Raw genomic sequence first — 10,764 nt, 5'->3', positions numbered from 1 at the left:
TGTCCGGCCAGATTTCTACAATGCAGGACACAAGAGGGCAATAGACGGTAACATTCCAGCTTATCGTTTACATTTGGCTGTTACGTTTTCTTTAAAGAAATTGAAGATTTGCTTGTTGAGTTTACAGTGCCCCACAGAGTGCCTTTTAAATACAATCTATGATACATTTAAGTATTTGGTACTGTTTTGCTTATTTCATGAGATATAATTTTAAAGATGCTAATGCATACTCCTGTTGCAGGATCCAGTTTTTTGTATTCACATTTTTGCATACCATTCTGGGCTCCATTTTTAACATCATCACAGCAATTAAGGTTGTTGACAGGTGTTGCAATGAAAGATTAGAGGGGGAACCCCAGATATTTCACACCTGTCCTAGGACTATAATTCGGGCACCAAAACTGGACACGTCTTCAACTATTTGGAAACCTTTGCTTTATTGTCCAGGTGAAACAATGAAGGGAGGAGGTTGAACACAGCTCCTGCAGAAATTTTGGGGGTAGTATTTAAAACACGTTTTAAAATAATGGAATCCGTGCATTGATTGAAGATTGTTTGAAAGCTGCAATTGGTACAGAATGCTGCAGCTTGCCTGTTGAAGAATGAAATCATTTACAGCCAATGACACCAATCTTGTGGGGGCTACAGTGGCTTCCAAGAAGCTTGTGAGTACAAAAGCAGACACTGGGGTGTGTATGTGTGTGTTGATGTCTCTGGGTTTTTTGAATGCTACTAGGGTTGTTGTATTGATTTTATTTGGTTATATTTTACTGATGAGTCTTTAAATGTCTGGCACTACATAAATACCATGAATAAATAAATCATGATAGAAAATTGAGCACATTCGGACTTACAAGATTGACACCAGTCCTCCTAGGTAAACCAAACATGGGGTAGCAAAATCTTACAGCTTTGAATATGCTCCTCCCTCCCTTTATCCCCATAAGAACTAGTGAGGGTTATGTTTGAAACATTTTCTCAAATTACATTTATAACCCAGACTTAGATTTCTTTTATCTGACTGTCTTCCTCCTGTTCGTCAATGTTATTCCTTGGTCCCATTACAGTTCCCCAAGTCTTCCAATGGTGCAGTCATTGCTGTTAGAAATGAATTCATTCATTTTGCTGCCAGTCATTCTTATCTTTTTCCTTCCCCAATATGATGATGGTGATGATGATATCCATTCAGTCGAGTCCAACTCTGGCAATTTTATGGCACCAGGTCTTTCCACATCTTCCAATCTTGTACTAATTCTTTGAGTTTTTCTATGCCCTGATAGTGTCCAGCCACCATGTTCATTGATGGTCTGGTTTCTTCCAAATATAATTGCTTTCTCTGGTGAATTCCTCCACATGATGTGGTCATATTATAATCTTCTCCAAGAGCTAGGTTTTCATATTATGTGTCCAAAGTATGACACCTTGAGCCTGCTCACTTGCTGAGTGAGTTGTCGAGTTAATTTGTTTGATGATTCATTTTCTTGGCTATCCATAATACAGGTAGTCCTCAACTTACAACCATCTGTTTAGTGACTGTTCAAAGTCACAGTGACACAAAAAAAAACGTGATTTATGACTGGCCCGGCACTTACAACAATCACAGCATCCCAACAGTTACATAATCAAAATTTAGGCAGTTGGCAAACTGACTTTCTGTATTCTCCACAGTATTCTGTATTCTCTGGCACCAAAGTTTAGGAGTGCAAATACGTCTTATCTTCAAAATCCAACTTTCGCTTCCATAGAGTTGCAGGGAAAAACATTGCCTGCATGAGTCTGATCTTTATGGATATAGACACATCCCAGCATCTAAAATATATTTCCCAATTTCTTCAGTGCCACTCCACCAACAGCTAGAAAATGACATATTTCTTGCTTGCTCCTTTACTGTTGGTAAGCTGATCCTAAAAAATTTTTTTTTCACCCTTTCAGTATTTTCATTGTCAATTCTAAGGCTGGTTGTTCTACAATTTTGATTAGTTTGGTCTTGTCTGTATTTAATTTTAGTGCATTTTTTTCACTGTATTCCTTGACTTTTATTAGTAAAGCTTATAGATGATTTATATTGTCAGAGTACTGTCATCACCATACTGCATAGCATAAAAAACCATTTTCATTCTCTTTCACCCCAGCTTCCCTCAATATACAGGATATATTGCACATAGATTGAATAAATAAGGGAAAGTATAAAATAATATTAAAAGCTTAAAAGAACATTAAAAAGGAAAGAAATGGAAAAACTTATCTACATACTTCCTGAAACTGTAACATAGATACACTGCTAGCTATAGTATTGAGGCAGTATTATATTGTATTTTTAAAAGGTATGAAAATTATTTCACAAATGTGTCAGTTTTTAAGGATTTATTTGTTTGTTTGTGTCCCACCTTTATTATGTTTCCAAATAACTCAAGGAGAACATATCCAACACATCTTCCTCCTCCTATTTTCCCCACAATAACAACCCTGTGAGGTGGGTCAGGCTGAGAGAAAGTGACTGGCCCAAGGTCACCTAGCTGACTTTCATGGCTAAGGCAGGACTTGAACTCATGAGTCTCCCACTTTCTAGCCTTAGCCACTAAACCAAACCGACTCTCTATAATAACTGGATGATTAAATTGGATGATTAAACTCTCTATAATAACTGGATGATTAAACTGGATGATTAAACTCTTTATAATAACTGGATGATTAAAAGAAGTTCTCCAGGATATACTTTCTCTCCATTCTATTGAATTCAGATAGAAAAATCTGGGAACCTGCTTTTTCTTTAATTCAGAGAAAATAACCCTCCTTTTTAAAAGGTGTGGAGACAATAATATAATATATGGAAAAGAAGAAATAGATTCTTTTCTCCGGCAGTGATGTCTATTGATACAACTTGATTCTCAGATTTTTTTTTTAATTCAAGCAAAGGGCAAAAAAATCCAACAACTTTATTAATTCTTGCCAGCATAAAAACATACCAGCAGCAGGCTGCATCTAATCTGTTCTTGGCCAGTACATGGCAGTTACTGGCAAAAAACCGAGCCCACTAGGGCGTCTGGCCTGAACAAGATACGTTTTTGTGCCATTTGAGCATATGCAAGGATATCACTACTCAAGCGCCATGTTGTAATCCTTATAACACAGGCAAATTAAGATAAAGAAAGGCTTGTGAGACGACATTACTGCAGATCAAGTTTGTCATAAACATCTGCTTTGCTGCAGATACCCATCTTTTACGAGGAAAGAAGGAAAGAAGAGTTATGCACCTGACCTGAATCTATTAAAGAAGTTTGAATTGATTTGGAAAATTGTAGAAATGTTTATGTATTTTAAAACATCCTTGTTAATGAATGGGGAATGTCTATGAGTTTTTCTTTTTTTAAAAAAAGACACTTTGAAGTAATCAGCAAAACGTTAAGCATAGTAAATACCTTCCCTGACAAAGAATCCAAGCACACAGCAGTTCTCTTCACAATGGCATTGCCTAGGCCCCTCTGCTTTCAATAGTCAATACCAACATGCACACAGCAACCCTGGCCCCTTTGCATTTTCAGTCAAAATGTTACTATGCTGAGCATACTGTTTTTTTTGCTGGAGGGGGGAAGAACGAACAGTGGGTTTTTGTTCTTGCAGCTGTATTGAGAACTGGCAAGAAAATGCATTTTCTACCAATCAGGATTTCTCAAATGCAGCTTTAAGCCAACATTTTCTCATCTATTGCTGTGGTGCAAATACAGAAGCTACGCTTCCAACGTTGGCAAAATTGCAGGGTATGGCCAAGATGGCACAGGCTCCAATGTTGCATAGTAAAATGCCCCTGTTCTCCTGCCAAGGATCACTGGCCCGGCTCCACCTTTTTTGTCATGAATGCAGGGCAGAAATTGCTTCCTCATTTGCTGTAGTTCAGAGTGGACAGCCTTCAATTTCAGCAAACTTGTTTCGTTTTGTTACGAGAGGCAAAACAGTTGCTGGAGGCATGAAAAGAAAAATAGAGAATTAAAATTAAGGAACAGCATTCCTTATTTTTCAGGGATTCAGCATTCTCATAGCCTAGTTCCATAAACCAAGATTTTCATCTCTTCCCACACAAACCATCACTGATTTCCCTCCAAGCCACTTAATTTCAACGTGCAGAAGGCGGCTGCAAGTGAATGTTTGCATTTGCCTCAGAAACATATTTTTCATTGCTATCTCTGATAGCAACAGAGCAAGATTTTGGGGTGTCATTTGGCAGAACCAGGATGAAAGCCCAGCTTCCCTAAAAGTATTTAATTTACCACATTTTGACATAAGCAAAGTAATACTGTAGGCATGTCTGACACTAAAGGGGGAACATAACCCATGTCTGGCAAACCAGAGTCCAAAGTCTTAAAATTTTTAACTGAATCATTAACTGGTATTGTCTGAACTTGTTGTCTACTAAATAAGGATTAAGATTTGGCACTAGTATTAGGGGACTGGATTAAGTCTACCTTTGGCTCTAGGTCATTGTTTACTAAATGATTTCAAGTCAGTCACTACTAATTTTCTCAAGGATGTTGTTCAGAAGAAAAGGTGAAATGATTATTTTACACATCATCTTGTGCTCAGAGAGAAAAAATAATATATAAAGCTAACCAATAAATAAATCAAAACTGCAAAATTTCTGGAAGTTGCCAAATCTTCTGATCAACTGCAAATCAAAAAGGGTACCTCCAGACTGAATCTGCCAACAAAAAGAACATTGTATAGTATTGATTCCATCTTCCTATTTCTGTTAAGCAAAAGAAAAGAAAAAGATATTAAAAAATGAGAAAACACAGAAGAGAAAATGTTATTTGGATCTCTTGTTAAATTCATTGAACGATTGCATAACAAAAACCTAGTTTTGAACGAATTCCACTGATCTACCACTAGATCCTGATCCATCTTCTGCCTAATGCTTCCTATCTTGCCATCTATCTTTTATTGCTTTAAAAGCCAGTGAGTGATGGATCCGATTCCTTGAACACATTATCAGAATAAAATATATCTTTATAATTAAAAACATACTGTAGAAGCTACTGTGCACAGTAACAAGGTGTTTTTATGTGGATGCATAGATTTATATTGCTGCTTCTGTCCATTTATAACAATAGAAACTTTGGGGAGATAACCAAATACCAAGGAATTAAACACTAACATGATACAGTAGGTAAGTATCAAAGGACTGGTTTAAACTAACTCTGAATTCAGATAGAAAAAAAATAGATTGTTCGTCTGCCCTGGCAATAGGTATTCTTCCTGTTTTAGAGTGGTGTGATCTGCAATTTTTATCTGAATTAGAGAGCAGATTTTTTTCGCACTTTTGAAAAATTGGATTCTGTGCTTGCATCAACAATATCCCTTGCAGGGAAAAATGAAATCCAACCACATTAGAAATTTGCAGCCATTGAAATAGATACCACATTTGTTGGACCTTATGGCTATATAATATGATTCCAAATTTGATAAAATTCTGATTTGGTCCTCTGCGTATTTACATTTTGAATTCTATCCATGATTTCTTTTGCTCAAAGCTATAGGACAGAGGTGTCAAACTCAATTTCATTGAGGGCTGCATCACGGTTGTGTTTGACCTTGGGGTGTGTGTGGCTGGGATAGGCGTGGCCAGGTTGACATCACTCTTGTCAGGAGGCTCCTGTGATGGCCTGAGCACTCTGCAAACAAAAACGAGCTCCCGAGCTCCATTTTCGGCTGGGATAGCCTCATGCAACCCTCTGCCAGCAAAAATGGAGCTTGGGAGGGCCACCCGTGGCCTTCACAAGCTCCATTTTTGTTGGCAGAGGCACCACGGGCCAGTCCTTCACTGTTTCCAGGGTGGCCCTGTGGGCCACATCTAAGCACCCTAAGCAGGGATGGATCAGGTCTACGGGCCTTGAGTTTGATATCCTTGCTACAACACATACTTTTGAAGTCTAATTTTCTATGGATAAATTATCTAACAATGTCCATGGTTGATTTATCATGCTCTTTCTTCTCTACCTCTGCTTCCTCATTACTCTTCCATCTATGCCTTTATTCCTTTGAGTCTTTGTGAAGTTCCTTTCTTCGATATTCCTGGTAATTATTCTTACCAGTCAGCAAACTTTTTGGGACAAATTGTAATGGCTATATTTTAATATACTGGTCTGGGAGGTGAGCAATCCTTAAGTATGTTATATTTCCTGTCAATAGCCACTCCACCTATATTGTCTTTTTTGTAACATGCAGAACAACACTAAGGTTTCTGAATGGTTCTCTAACGAAAACATTTTCCCATACTAGTGCTGCACATGGCAGAGGAATCCGATTGCATTCTATACTGAGAAAACGTATCACAAGTCGGCTGACACAACATGCTAATCATTGGTGCTCTCTGAGTTTGGTTTATTCGCTTGCAGATGTTTCATTGTTCAGCAAAATAACATCATGGTACCTAGCTGAGTAATCAAATATTTGCAAACAAACAACCAAGCTTAGAGAGCACCAAGGATTCCACAGTTCAACCCTGAGCTACATATATTCTCTTCTATTGAAATAATATGGTATGTTAAACCATAAACTATGCTTTACAAGCCAAAAAGCAGGAGGAACTTGTGGTCAAGAAAGCTTTGGCCAACTTTGGTGGCTCAGTAGTTGAGTTTGTTCCTGGATCAGGAAGCACTGGAAACAATGACTCATGCCATTGTCTTGTCTCAGTTAACTTCTTTAATTCATTTGACATGGGGTTGCTCTTGAAGATGATTTAGAAAGTATCACTAGCATAGAATGCTGCTGCCTGCTTGCTGATGAGAGTTAGCTGGTTCAGCAAAAAGACGCTGTGTTGTGGGAGCTGTGTTGCTTGCAGGGATGAGCCCCACCTCGGAACTCCCAATGAAGGATCAAATGTGGTTTCATAGAGAACTTGAGGTTATTCCTGATGCTGTGGTGTATGATTAAGCAATGGTTTGAAATCTGCATGCATCAGGGGCCATGGACTGGATCATACTTGTGAGGACTCTTAGTAACTGTGGCTGGTGTAGATCTCCTTAGTTCACTGTGGAGCTCCAGGAGATGAAGTGATAAAAGGGATGGCTGGAGAGCCACTGGCAAAAGACTTACAACAGAAGTCAACCGCCCAGAGGTAGGAGATTTTACATGTATTCAACTTACAACCATTCACTTAGTCATCATTCAAAGTTCCATAGCACTGAAAAGTGACTGACAACTGGTCCTCACACTTACAACCCATAGTCAGCAGCCCCATGGTCATGTGATCAAAATCTGGACATTTGGTAATTGACATGTATTTACAACAGTTGCAATGTCCTGGGTCATATAATCACCTTTTTGCAACCTTACCAGTTGGCTTCCAACAAGCAAGGCCAAAGGGGGAAGCTAGATTTGCTTATTGACTGCATGATTCACTTAATAACTTCAGTGATTTGCTTAACAACCATGGCAAAAACATCATAAAATTGGACATAGCTCACTTAATTGCTTTGCTTAAAATTCTGGTCCCCAGTGTGGTCATAAGTCAAAGACTACCTGTAATAGCTTGTGTCAAGGGTGAAGTGAGCCAACTTCTCTGCTTTTACTGCATCTGTAGGAAGCTGGTCAGCAGCTCTGTTTTGGGTGAAAAGGCCTCTCTTGAGTAAGAAGATGTCAAGGAGCTTTTGTAGACTTTTGTGAAGAATAACCTCAGGATCTGTCAAATAATGTCATTCAGTTTCATTTGGAGTTAGATGCGAGGGTTCCGACGGCCTCAAATGCTTTATGAATTGACATTAGATTCCACATGGGCAGATTCTATGGAAGGGCCCAGGCTCATTCAAATTCATTTATCAGGAAAGAGTTTGACCTACAGGTAATCCTCAGTTTACAACAGTTCATTTAGTGATCATTCAAAGTTACAACGGCACTGAAAAAAGTGACATGACCATTTTTCTTTGTAGCATCATAGACTCAAAATTCAGATGCTTGGCATCTGGTAATCATGTAATCAAAATTCAGATGCTTGGCAACTGGTTCATACTTATGGCTGTTGCTGTGTCCCAAGGTCATGTGATCACTTTTTGTGACCTTCTGATAAGCAAAGACAATGGGGAAGCCAGATTCACTTAACAACCATGTTACTAACTTATCAACTACAGTGATTCGCTTAACAACTGTGGCAACAAAAGTTATAAAATGGAGCAAAACTGACTTAACCAATTTCCCACTCAACAGAAACTCTGGGGTTCAATTGCGGTCGTAAGTTGAGGACTACGTGTAGTTGATATTGAAGAAGTGTACAGAGTCCTCCTGATTTGTTAGGGACTGTGCATTGTGGGGGGATACTGCTGCTTACCTTGAAGGAGGAAATGCTGTTCCTTCTTCTCAAAAGGCCCTCCTTGAACCCAGAAACGTTAGACAACTTTCATCCAGTCTCCAACCTTCCCTTTCTAGGAAGATTGTAGGCTGTGGTGGGCATAGCTGTAGAAGATCCATGATGAAGATTATCTGGACTCTTTTCAGACTGGTTTCATGCTGGATTACAGTAGCAAAATGACATTGGTTGCATTTGTGGATGATCTGTGGAGTGGCTCTGGATTGGGATGGTGCAACTCAGTGGTGGGTTTCAAATTTTTTTACTACCAGTTCTGTGGGTGTGGCTTGGTGGGCATGGCAGGGGAAAGATACTGCAAAATCTCCATTCCCACCCCACTCCAGGGGAAGGTTACTGCAAAATCCCCATTTCCTCCTGATCAGCTGGGACTTGGGAGGCAGAGAATAGATGGGGGCGAGGCCACTCAGAATTTTTACTACTGGTTCTCCGAACTACTCAAAATTTCTGCTACTGCTTCTCCAGAACTGGTCAGAACCTGCTGAAACCCACCTCTGGTGCAACTATCCTGGCCTTTCTGGATATCTCAGTGGCTTCTGATACCATCCACCATGGTATCCTTCAGGACCAATTTGGGTGTTTGGGAATTGGCGGCATCATTATGTAGTGGTTCTCCTCCTTCCTCTGTGACCAGTTACAGTTGGTGTTGGTAGCAGGGGAGAGGTTCAATGCTAGGCCCCTCTTGTGTGGCGTGCCTCAGGGTTTGGGTCACTCACTGCTCCTCTTAACATCTTCATGAAATTGCTAGGCAAGATCATTCAGTAGCGTGGGGATGGTTACAATTATTGATATGATCTAACTGTATGTCCTAGAATGCATTAGATGCTTAAATTTATGTGAAAAAGAGGAAGTTTGATAGGGATATTCTAGTTGTCTTTCATTAATTTCTCCACAGTGACCAGTTACAATTGTCAAAGAAATTATCTTGTGTTTTCAAAGCCTGAATGAATATTATCTTAATTTAGAGATGAGAAAGTGAAGTAAACAAGCACAGAATGCAAGAGTTGAAAAGGACATGATTTATGGAGCAGGATGCAGCAACATCACTCCTTCCCTAACACATCCAGCAGCAGAAAGATGGCCAACATTGTCCAACAATGGTTACTGATGTTCTGCTAAAAGTTTGCTTCTTTGTAAATTTCATTTCTTACCCTCTGCTGCATCTTGTGTGACAATCCTTGAGATATTGAAAAACAGACAGCACATCTCCTTTTAATCTACAGTCTTAAATCAGATTACAGTATTGATCAAATTAAAGTAGTGTTGGACCTCTTGACCACCTATTATGTAGTCCTCGACTAACAACAGTTCATTTAGTGACCGTTTGAAGTTAAAGCACTGAAAAAAGTGACTTATGACCATTTATCACACTTACAACCATTGCAGCATCCCCATGGTCACATGATCAAAATTCAGACACTTGGCAACTGACTCATATTTATGATGGTTGCAGTGTCCTGTGGTCATATGATCACCTTTTGCGACCTTCTTAGAAGTAAAAATAATGGGGAAGCCAGATTCACTTAATAACCATGTTACTAACTTAACTGCAGTGATTTACTTAAGAACTGTGGCAAGAGAGGTCGTAAACTGGGTCAAAATTCACTTAACAGATGTCTCACTTTTGGGCTCAGTTGTGGTCATCAGTGGAGGTCTACTTGCAATTACTCTTTTCATCCCTACAGTTTTTATATTTTAGTTTTGAATGTTCTAATTTTAAATAATGATTTTTTATATTTTTTATGATTGTACTTATATAATTATTGTGATTATTATACACCACCCAGACCTTTCTTATGAGATGGACAGCTATATATATATTTAAAAGTTAGAGCATCAATTGAATTAACTATCTATTCTTTTAGCTGTTTTTTATCTATTATATGTTTTCTGTTGTTTTTTTGACTGTGAACCGCCCTGAGTCCTTCGGGAGATGGGCGGTATACAAATATAATAAATAATAACAATAATAATACCAATTTGATGAATAATGTCATGCAGCGTAACATTATTGCATTACATTACATCATTACATTACATCATTATATAATTTCTTATAATTATATAAAATAAATGATTATATCATAATATTACATTATTATTATATGTTATGTTACTTTATATTATACACACCCTTCAAAGCCATTATTAAAATAAGATAAATTGCATAAACTAAGCCAGAGAAAAGGATCTGAGGTACCAGTTCTTGGGGAGCAGCACTTTCCATTTCAAAGGGGCAGATGCGAAATACATAAACATACATTTACATATATACGTATGTTTAAAGCTTCCATTCTTGCTAGAAAGAGGGTTCTCTTCCCCCACCCACTCAAGCGAGTTGACATTAACATCTGGAAGGCGCCAAGGTCCCCAAACGGAGCCTTGCCGCGGGGGGGTGGAGCTGCTGCGCC

Source organism: Ahaetulla prasina, chromosome 1 (genome assembly GCF_028640845.1).
Source record: "Ahaetulla prasina isolate Xishuangbanna chromosome 1, ASM2864084v1, whole genome shotgun sequence".
NCBI classification, from domain to species: Eukaryota; Metazoa; Chordata; class Lepidosauria; order Squamata; family Colubridae; genus Ahaetulla; species Ahaetulla prasina.
Note: the sequence above shows the minus strand (reverse complement) of the source record.